The 9732-nt window shown below is 37.3% G+C and overlaps 1 long non-coding RNA gene across 1 annotated transcript; it reads left to right on the forward strand.

Moving 5' to 3' along the window:
• Positions 1–2008: 2008 nt before the first annotated feature.
• Positions 2009–3012, forward strand: LOC118761281. The gene is made up of 2 exons (XR_004997262.1): positions 2009–2766; positions 2841–3012. It is a non-coding gene; the product is annotated as an uncharacterized LOC118761281 (long non-coding RNA).
• The last annotated feature ends 6720 nt before the right edge of the window (positions 3013–9732 follow it).

Below are 9732 nucleotides of genomic sequence, written 5' to 3' on the forward strand. Positions count from 1 at the left end.
AAAATTTGTCAACAACCTATGTGTGTGTGTGTGTATATATATATATATATATATTTAAGTAGTTGAATGAATTATCTTAGTGTGGATAATTCGGTTAACCGATACCTGAGTAGCAAATTCACGTCAGAAAAACACAGTCGAAGCTACATGCCAAGGGCAGAGATCACGTGCTTTCGTGTGGAAATTTGTGTGTTTTTTTTTATATATATATATTTATTTATATATATATACCATATTTTCCACCAGCATATGAGATGTGCTTTTTTTTTTTCTTAATGTATCCAAAAATTGCTCTGCATCTAATGCAGCTGTGTTACAGGTGGGAGACTGAACATCATAAACTAAAGAGCTGAATAAGCATAATTCCAGTCGGCACAATAATTGTTAATACTAATAAAACATTGAAAGTAAGCCAAATTGTCACAGACTGACAACAAAAACTTACTAAAAAATTGCTTAGAGTATGGCAGTTATGTAGGGACATCACATCTCTAAATTTTGTTACATTACTTATGTTGGACGGATATGTGTCGTCATCTTGCTTGTAGTTACCACAACATTTCAGCTGATTTACTCTCCACCCTTCATCAGGTGTCCTGGTGGAATTTTGAACCCAACCCTGGCTTCTCATTCCTCAGGTATTTTTTTGATGATGTCATTGTCATTTATTTATTTATTTATTTGTTCAAGGTAGTGCCTCGAATTGAACTTGCAATCTTGGAGCTTGTAGCCCATGCTCTTAACCATTATGCTATATGCCTGTGGGGTGTTGAAGAAAAGTGGGGTAATAATGGGGTGGCCAATAGGGGGCGATATGACATTAAAAAAAGCCCCCAAAATATTGGGTTGATTAGGTTGAGTTTTATTTACTCGATTACTCTTTTACTTGTTTCAGTCATTTGACTGCGGCCATGCTGGAGCACCGCCTTTAGTCGAGCAAATCAACCCCGGGACTTATTCTTTGTAAGCCCAGTACTTATTCTATCGGTCAATTACTTATTCTATTTGTAAAATATAGTTTTGAATTTGATGCAGAAAGTGGGTCTATTTTTGTGGTGGTGATGGGATGGGTAGGGTGGGTGGCTAGGAGTATGGTTGGGTGCCAAAGGGGTGGCAACCTGAAAAAGTGCGGGTACAACCGGTCTAAATAAAATGAAAAGAAAAATCTAGAAAGATGAAAGAAATGTTAAATTTTCATCCATTTGCTAGCAATTTGCAGCAAGTGGATGACTATAAAGCCATAGTGCTGTTGCTCCACCCTGGTGGCCTGTTGTGGTTACAAAAACCATCAAGGTAGCAAGCTGGCAAAATCATTCCAACCCCAGGCAAAATGCTTAATGGCATTTTGTCTGTGTTTATATTTGTGTGGAGGCATGTAGCTTAGTGGTTAGGGTGTTACACTCATGATTGTAAGATTGTGGTTTCAATTCCTGGACCAGGCAACATATTGTGTTCTTCAGCAAAACACTTCATGTTGTCCCAGTCCACTCAGCTGGCGAAAATGAGTCACTTTGCAACAGACCAGTGTCCCATCCAGCTGGGGAATGTATATGCCAGGAAATTAGGAAACCGGACCTTGTGAGTCAGTGTGACTTGAAATGGTAACTTTATCTTTTGTTACATAAGCCGTCACAGCCAGGAACATGAGCTTCACATCCTGTACGGCATTTCTCTACCGAAATACAAACAACAATACCATTGATCTGAAACTGAAATATATACTCCCATAACATAGTATATTTATGATTAACTAGCAGTATTGCCCGGCGTTGCTCGGGTTTGTTTCGACCCTTTAGAATTGAAATTTTTGGAAAGTAAACATTTTGCATTATGTAGCTTGTTATTCTCTTTAAGGGAATGTTTTTCTGCTTGAAATACAGTGAAAAATGGTGACACAGCATTAAAAAAATCGTAAAAAATAGGGATTTTCATAGAAAAAAAGCACCTTTTTGATGTAAATAATCTTTGGTGTTAACATGGTCCGATATGAATTTTTTCTTCTACGGAAGGAAGAGCAAGCCTTCTTCTATCATACTCTCAATTTTGGTCAACTTGCACCACAGGGTCTTGGAGGAGATAGTGTTAGTTGAAGGCTACCGAACCTGGCACACACAGACAACTTCAGCTTTATATAGAGAGAGATTTAGGATTTCATACTTCATTCCAGTATACTATCATAATGTATTTAGATGCATAGAATCATGCATTTTCCTCTACAAAACCACTTTAAAATATATTTCAGTAAATGTAAGGCCAAACATACTAAATTTCTTTGTTTTTTCCACAAAATCTCCTTGAAAATAGAAAGCATTTTCTATGCTCAAATGCACATATATGTACGTACATACATATGTAACCTTTGTGTAGTACTTAAAATGTACTAATTCTCTACTTAAGTTTCATGGTTAAGCTACAGTTTGAATTCTCACAAAGCACAAATATGCCTCAAGCAAAACTAAAATGGCTGCCGATGAAAAAAGCAAGAAGAAGGAATAGGAAAGAATATGATGAAAGGCCACAACTCGTTTTTATTAGTCAAGTTTTGCTCCTTGGGTTAGCTATTTTCAAGAGAAATATAATCAGAAAAGGTTAGAAAGGGCCATTGTTAGACAATTAGATATGTATCAAAAAAGTTTTGTATTAAAGTTGTGGTAAATTGTGCAAGTGTGTGAGAGGGGAAGTTGTGGTGGTCAGTGTGGAAGGGATTTTGTTTTGTTGTCAGTTTATGTTTGAAGGTAGTATCTTGTTTGTGCAGGTTGTCTGTGTGTGTTGTGTTTGTCTGTGTAATATGGTGCTCTGTGTGTGTTGTGTCTGTCTGTGTAATATGGTGCTCTGTGAAGGTTTATCTCAAGAGATATTTGAAGTGTCAAGTGTATTAAATAACAAATATCTTGTGATATATATATATATAAAGTTGTGTTGCAGGTGTTCATCTGTATCGTGTGCACTCCAATGAGTTAATATGAATTTATCAGTGTGTGGGCACCTAATAAAAAATTCGGTCCTGTTATTCACAGAGTTTCCAGAGTTTTATTACTTTCCCATTATGTACATGTTCTCCACTCAACAAAGTTAATGCTTCGTCGCTTCATTGGTTTGTAGTCTGCACCATTCAAAAATTCTCTGCCACCTAATTTCATAATCCATGTTGAGTTCTATTACTTCCCGAAAGCGGTTAGCCCGTGTTGTGAAAGTTCACTTGTCAAGATATCTGCAGGACGAGTTATGCTTTAAAAGCCTTTACTTGAATTTACCTTCAGTTATACCTATGTAACTCTTCTTTCCAACTAGCTTATATGATGTCTTTGAGATAACTTCAATGCCTGACTATGAAACATAAGTAGCAAATTTGTACATCATAGGGACTGTATAAAAATCATATCTCCATTGAGTTCTCTCTACTTGTTGAATCTTCACTCTGACACATGTGTGTGTGTGTCTGTGTGTGTACACATACACACTGAAGTGAACCACAATTAAGTGAATTGAATAAGTACTCAGTACCTTTAGGCTGAATGAAATAATATTTATTCAAAGCTAAAGCTGTGTGAGTCATTAACTTAATAACTTAGAATTTTTTTGATTATGTTGCTGAGTCACCCAACAATATGAATATTGTATGTGTAATGTTCATAAACATTTATAAACATTGCATAGTATTGGATATCATGCATATATGACATTCATTATATTATTACATAAATATATGTTTATTTATCATAACGTACATTACATGAGATATACTGCATAATGCATTAAATAGCATACATTACACAGCATACCTCTGAAGATGCATGACAGGTATATCCCACACACCACATTACACAGTGGAGCAAATTGCATGGAGCAGATTGCGCAACATTCATTATAATAATAATAATAATAATAATAATGAAATTATTGTATTCAGTGCTCAGGTGCACCACAACTTATCAAAAGTGCGTATAAAGCATATGCAGTAATGTACGAATGTCTGGGAGGTAAACAGTGTATGAGTCAGATACATGCTTGTGTGTGTATGGAGGGGAGAAAATCAGGTGTAGTGTTGGCGAATCTCAGGAAGCATGGAAGTTTTGAAGGATGCAGTGCTCCGACAACTAACAACTGATGCCAGCAGTTTGTTCCATATGATTAGATTATGTACACGTCCTGTCGGTAATACCACAACACATTGTGAAATACAAACTTCACAATAAAGCACTTTGCAACAGACATTACATACATTACATGCTGCAGCTTGGGCAAATCTCTTCTATGATATTCCAGGACCGACCTAAGCCTTGTGAGTGGGTTTGATAAACAAGCTAAAAGAATCCTGTCATACATAATGATATGTATGACAGGATAATATTATGTTTGACAGTGAGAGGAGTCCCTGTCATACAAGAGGTGTCGTTTATTTCTAATCTTCTATCATCATCATCATCATCATCGTTTAACATCCGTTTTCCATGCTGGCATGGGTTGGATGGTTCGACCGGGGTCTGGGAAGCCAGGAGGCTGCACCAGGCTCCAGTTTGATCTGGCAGTGTTTCTACAACTGGATGCCCTTCATAACGCCAACCACTCCGTGAGTGTAGTGGGTAATTTTTACGTGCCACCGGTACAGGTGCCAAGCGAGGCTGGCATTGGTGCTTTTTACATGCCACTGGCACGGAAGCCAGTCGACGCGGCACTGACATCAGCCATGTACGGATGAGGGGAGAAATATTACTTTACTTGGAAACAGGTGAACAGGAAGAACATCCAATTGTAGAGAAATCAACCGCAATGGATGCTGTCCAACCTATGCAGGCATCATGGGAAAAGTGGACATTAAACAGGATGATGATGAGGATGACCAATAAGTCATTCACAACACATCTGGCACAAAGATGTTTTCCACAACAAATATTACGCAGCAAACATTGCAAAACATCAAAATATGCATTTCATGCATCTGTTATACATATGTGTGTATGTATGTGAGTATGCATATATATGTGTGTGTGTATATGTATATATATATATGTGTGTGTATATAAGGTGCTGAGCTGGCAGAAATGTTAGCACGCCAGGTGAAATGCGTAGCCGTATTTCGCCTGCTGTTACGTTCTGAGTTCAAATTACGCCAAGGTTGACTTTGCCTTTCATTCTTTCGGGGTCGATAAATTAAGTACCAGTTACACACTGGGGTCAATGTAATCGACTTAATCCGTTTGTCTGTCCTTGTTTGTCCTCTCTGTGTTTAGCCCCTTGTGGGTAGGAAAGAAATATATACGTGTGTGTGCATGCATGTGTGTGTATCTATATATTTATATACACACACACTTATATATAATCATTGTTTTAACATAGACTTTTCTCTGCTTGCATGGGTCATAGGAGACCATTGAGGTGGATTCTCTATGGCCGCATGCTGTTCATGTTGCCAACGCTCACCCGTTTCCAAGCAAGTAATAATTACCCCAGTCTTTCAAACAATAAACAGGCCAACCATGCCCTTACTCTCTCTTTTACTTGTTTCAGTCATTTGACTGCGGCCATGCTGGAGCACCGCCTTTAATCGAGCAACTCAACCCCGGGACTTATTCTTTTGTAAGCCCAGTACTTATTCTATCAGTCTCTTTTGCTGAACCGCTAAGTAACGGGGACATAAACACACCAGCATCGGTTGTCAAGCAATGCTAAGGGGACAAACACACACACGCATATATATATATACATATATACGACGGGCTTCCTTCAGTTTCCGTCTACCAAATCCACTCACAAGGCTTTGGTCGGCCCAAGGCTATAGTAGAAGATACTTGCCCAAGGTGCCACACAGTAGGACTGAACCTGGAACCATGTGGTTGGTAGCAAATAAATGATGGCTTTTACATGAACCAGGACACTTGGTTTATGACCAATGTGCAACAAACGAAATATGAACACACATACAGACACACACACATGCACACATACACACATGACAGGTTTTTTCAAGTTTTTACAAGTTGTGACTGCGGGTGTATCGTTGGCGATTTTTCCCAGCCTCGCTTGGCCCCGTGCCGGTGGCACGTAAAAGTACCATCCGTTCGTGTCCGTTGCCAGCCTCGTCTGGCCCCCGTGCCGGTGGCACGTAAAAACACCATCCGTTCGTGGCCGTTTGCCAGCTCTGTCTGGCACCTGTGCGGGTGGCACGTAAAAAGCACCCACTACACTCACGGAGTGGTTGGCGTTAGGAAGGCCATCCAGCCGTAGAAACATTGCCAGATCAGACTGGGCCTGGTGCAGCCTTCCGGCTTCACAGACCGCAGTTGAACCATCCAACCCATGCTAGCATGGAAAGCGGACGCTAAATGATGACGATGATGATGATCTTCCCTTCCTTGGATCTTTCCTTTTCCCCTGTTTCCGACGAAGAGATCCGCTTGAAACGTTAAATCCTCCTTCTTTCTCTCCTTTCCTGAGCGTCCAATAATACTATACTTGTTCCATGTCCTCATGTTGTTGTGCTTTCTCTTTGTGTTTTCATGTTTGGATTAACTATGTGTGTGTGTGTCTGTGTGTGTGTGTGCATGTATGTATGTATGTATGTATGTATATAGGTGCAGGAGTGGCTGTATGGTAAGTAGCTTGCTTACCAACCACATGTTTCCGGATTCAGTCCCACTGCGTGGCATCTTGAGCAAGTGTCTTCTGCTATAGCCCCGGGCCGAACAAAGCCTTGTGAGTGGATTTGGTAGATGGAAACTGAAAGAAGCTCGTTGTATATATGTGTATATATATATATATATATATATATATATATATATGTGTGTGTGTGTGTGTGTCTGTGTATATGCTTCTGTGTTTGTTGTTGTCCCTCCAACATTGCTTGACAACCAATGCTGGTGTGTTTACGGCCCTGTAACTTAGCAGTTCAGCAAAAGAGACCAGTAGAATAAGTACTGGGGTTACAAAGAATAAGTCCTGGGGTCGATTTGCTCGACTAAAGGCGGTGCTCCAGCATGGCTGCAGTCAAATGACTGAAGCAAGTAAAAGAGTAAAAAAAAGAGTAATACATATAATTTTCTTTGTGTTTTTTTTAAGAGATGTGTGTGTGTGCAAATATATATATATATATATATATATATATATATATATATATATTAGGGAGTAAATCCAAATTTACAAAGAAAAATTAGATTTAAGATTAAATCTAATTTTATAGTATAAATATATATATATATTATATTAAATTAGAGATAAAACCACTATCAAGCAAATCAAACCGTGAAAATCATAAACCAATACATAGAAATAAATATATGTAAATATAATATGTGACAATTATTCAGTAGCCAAGATAAAACTCTGAGTTTGAGCTGCCGAGGTGGAAATCCACACCACCATCTCTTCAGTTATCTTGGCTACCGAATAATTGTCACATATTATATTTACAGATAAATTCCTCTATTTACATAATATTGAGGTCTCTTTCATTCTTTTGTTATCTTACCGTTTTTACCAATATATATATATATATATATATAAATATAAGAGAGTTAACGATAAGTGGCTAACTCTAGTGCTACAGACCGCATGTGTATTTCATCGCCCGTGTGGGTCTGATAAATTGTATCGAGGACAAATGCTGCTGATGAATTATAGACAAATATGTGAGTATGATTACATATTATGTTGATAAGGAAACAATTGTTCAGCAATTATCTATGTTTTTGTTGTATTTCGCTTCCCTTACGTTGAAGGTAATGCTGTTTCTGCTGAGGAAAAAATCTTCGGTGGCTATACCAGAAAAAGGAGCTATTTCTTGCACTAGAGTTAGCCACTTATTGTTAACTCTCTTATATTTATATATAAATTTTCACTGTCTCCCTGGTTTCTATGGGTTAGGCCACTTGGTGTTAAACTGACGGTATTATTAAATTAATATCTAATTTTTCACCCTCATTTATGTATATATATATATATATATATATATATTTGTATTTGCATGCACACACGCATGCACTCAGACACACACACATCTGTTCAAAAAAAAAAATACTGAAAGAATATTATATTTTTTGAGTCAGGTAACCAAGGAATTAGACTTTCATTCAGATACTAACATGTCCTTTAATCCTTCTTAACCATTGAAGAAGAGTAAAAGCATCGTACTGATGGGAGTGGGGTGGAGGGCGCTGATGGAGTGGGTGGGGAAAGATCACATAGACTTATCCATTAATTGAGTAAATTGTCAACACATTGCTAATCCATTTATATCTGCTAATCTATGTAATTTCGACGAGTGGAAGAGTCATAAGTTTCTATGGGTATTGACTAAACATTCGATTATCTGTTAATCCTTGTTTTATTCTTAATCTGTGTTTTCCATAGAGGTAGGCAATTGTGAATTTTTTTTTTATTTCAGTATTTTGTAACAATGTTGAAATATTACTAATCTTTTTTCATATATTAATCTATTAATCTTGTGTCATCTGTGTGTGTGCACACACACACACATATATATATATATACACACATATATATACATATATATATATATATATATACATATATATATACATATATATACATATATACATATATATACATATATATATATATATATATATATTATATATATAATATATATATATATATATATATATATATACATGTACAAACAAGGGGCTGCTGAAAAGTTCCCAGCTTTAAGGGTATTGCGAAAAGCCTGGTTAGAGGCCCCCAACCTTCCAGCTTCTTTTACAGGACTTTATAAAAACTGAAGGACTGTTCCAATAAGTGTGTGAATTTGAGAGGGGTACATGTTCAATAAAGTCATAATTAACTGATCCTCTTCTATTTTCTTTAACCCAAAACCAAGAACTTTTCACCACCTGCCTCGTGTATGTATGTGTGTGTATATACACACACATACATACACAGTAAGATGAAAATAAGCAATGTTCAAATCTTCAATTGTTTGTCCGTCACAAATTTTCACAGACTCTCTGAAACTGTAGCATAAAGATCATTCACCAATGTCAACGAGACTTAAAATTTCACTTTTGAACTGTGGCATGTTTGAATTTACCTGAGACAATCCTCTGCACCCGTTTTACTACCTCTGATGCCAACGGATCTGAGACTCCCACTTTTGCTATCTTTCCACCCTTGATATCAACTTACATAAGACTGCTTGCTACCATCTCAGCTGAAACTTCCCCTTGCTCCCAGTTTTCCTCGACCCACCTGAAGCCGTTTCGTATTTAAGCAAATTTAAATTATAATCTCTTTATCTGTAATCTCATTTTAACATTAGTAATATCCCAAGATCTCTCTCTCCAGGCAAAGGCTTTCGTCATGGTTTTGTGTCAGAAGTAATTCTGTTGTGTTGTGATCCAAGCGTCATTCATTTAGACAATAAATAATTAGTAGCTAATTGACTAATTAATCTCTTTTAAATTCTTGATTAATATTTTTGGTAATAACAAAGAGTGTAATGTTGCCAGAAATAGTTATGAGAGGGTTAACAGCTCGAAAAGTGGAGTGGAAGATGGACTGGGAAGGTTGTCATCATCTTCATCATCACCATCATTATCATCAGCGCTGTTATCATTGCCACCATCATCATCATCATTGCCATCATCATCATCATCATTGCCATCATCATCATCATCATTGCCATCATCATCATCGTTGTCATCATCATCATCATCATTGCCATCATCATCATCATCATTGCCATCATCATCATCATCATTGCCATCATCATCATCG

This window comes from Octopus sinensis, unplaced genomic scaffold (assembly GCF_006345805.1).
Source record: "Octopus sinensis unplaced genomic scaffold, ASM634580v1 Contig11457_ERROPOS106955, whole genome shotgun sequence".
NCBI classification, from domain to species: domain Eukaryota; kingdom Metazoa; phylum Mollusca; class Cephalopoda; order Octopoda; family Octopodidae; genus Octopus; species Octopus sinensis.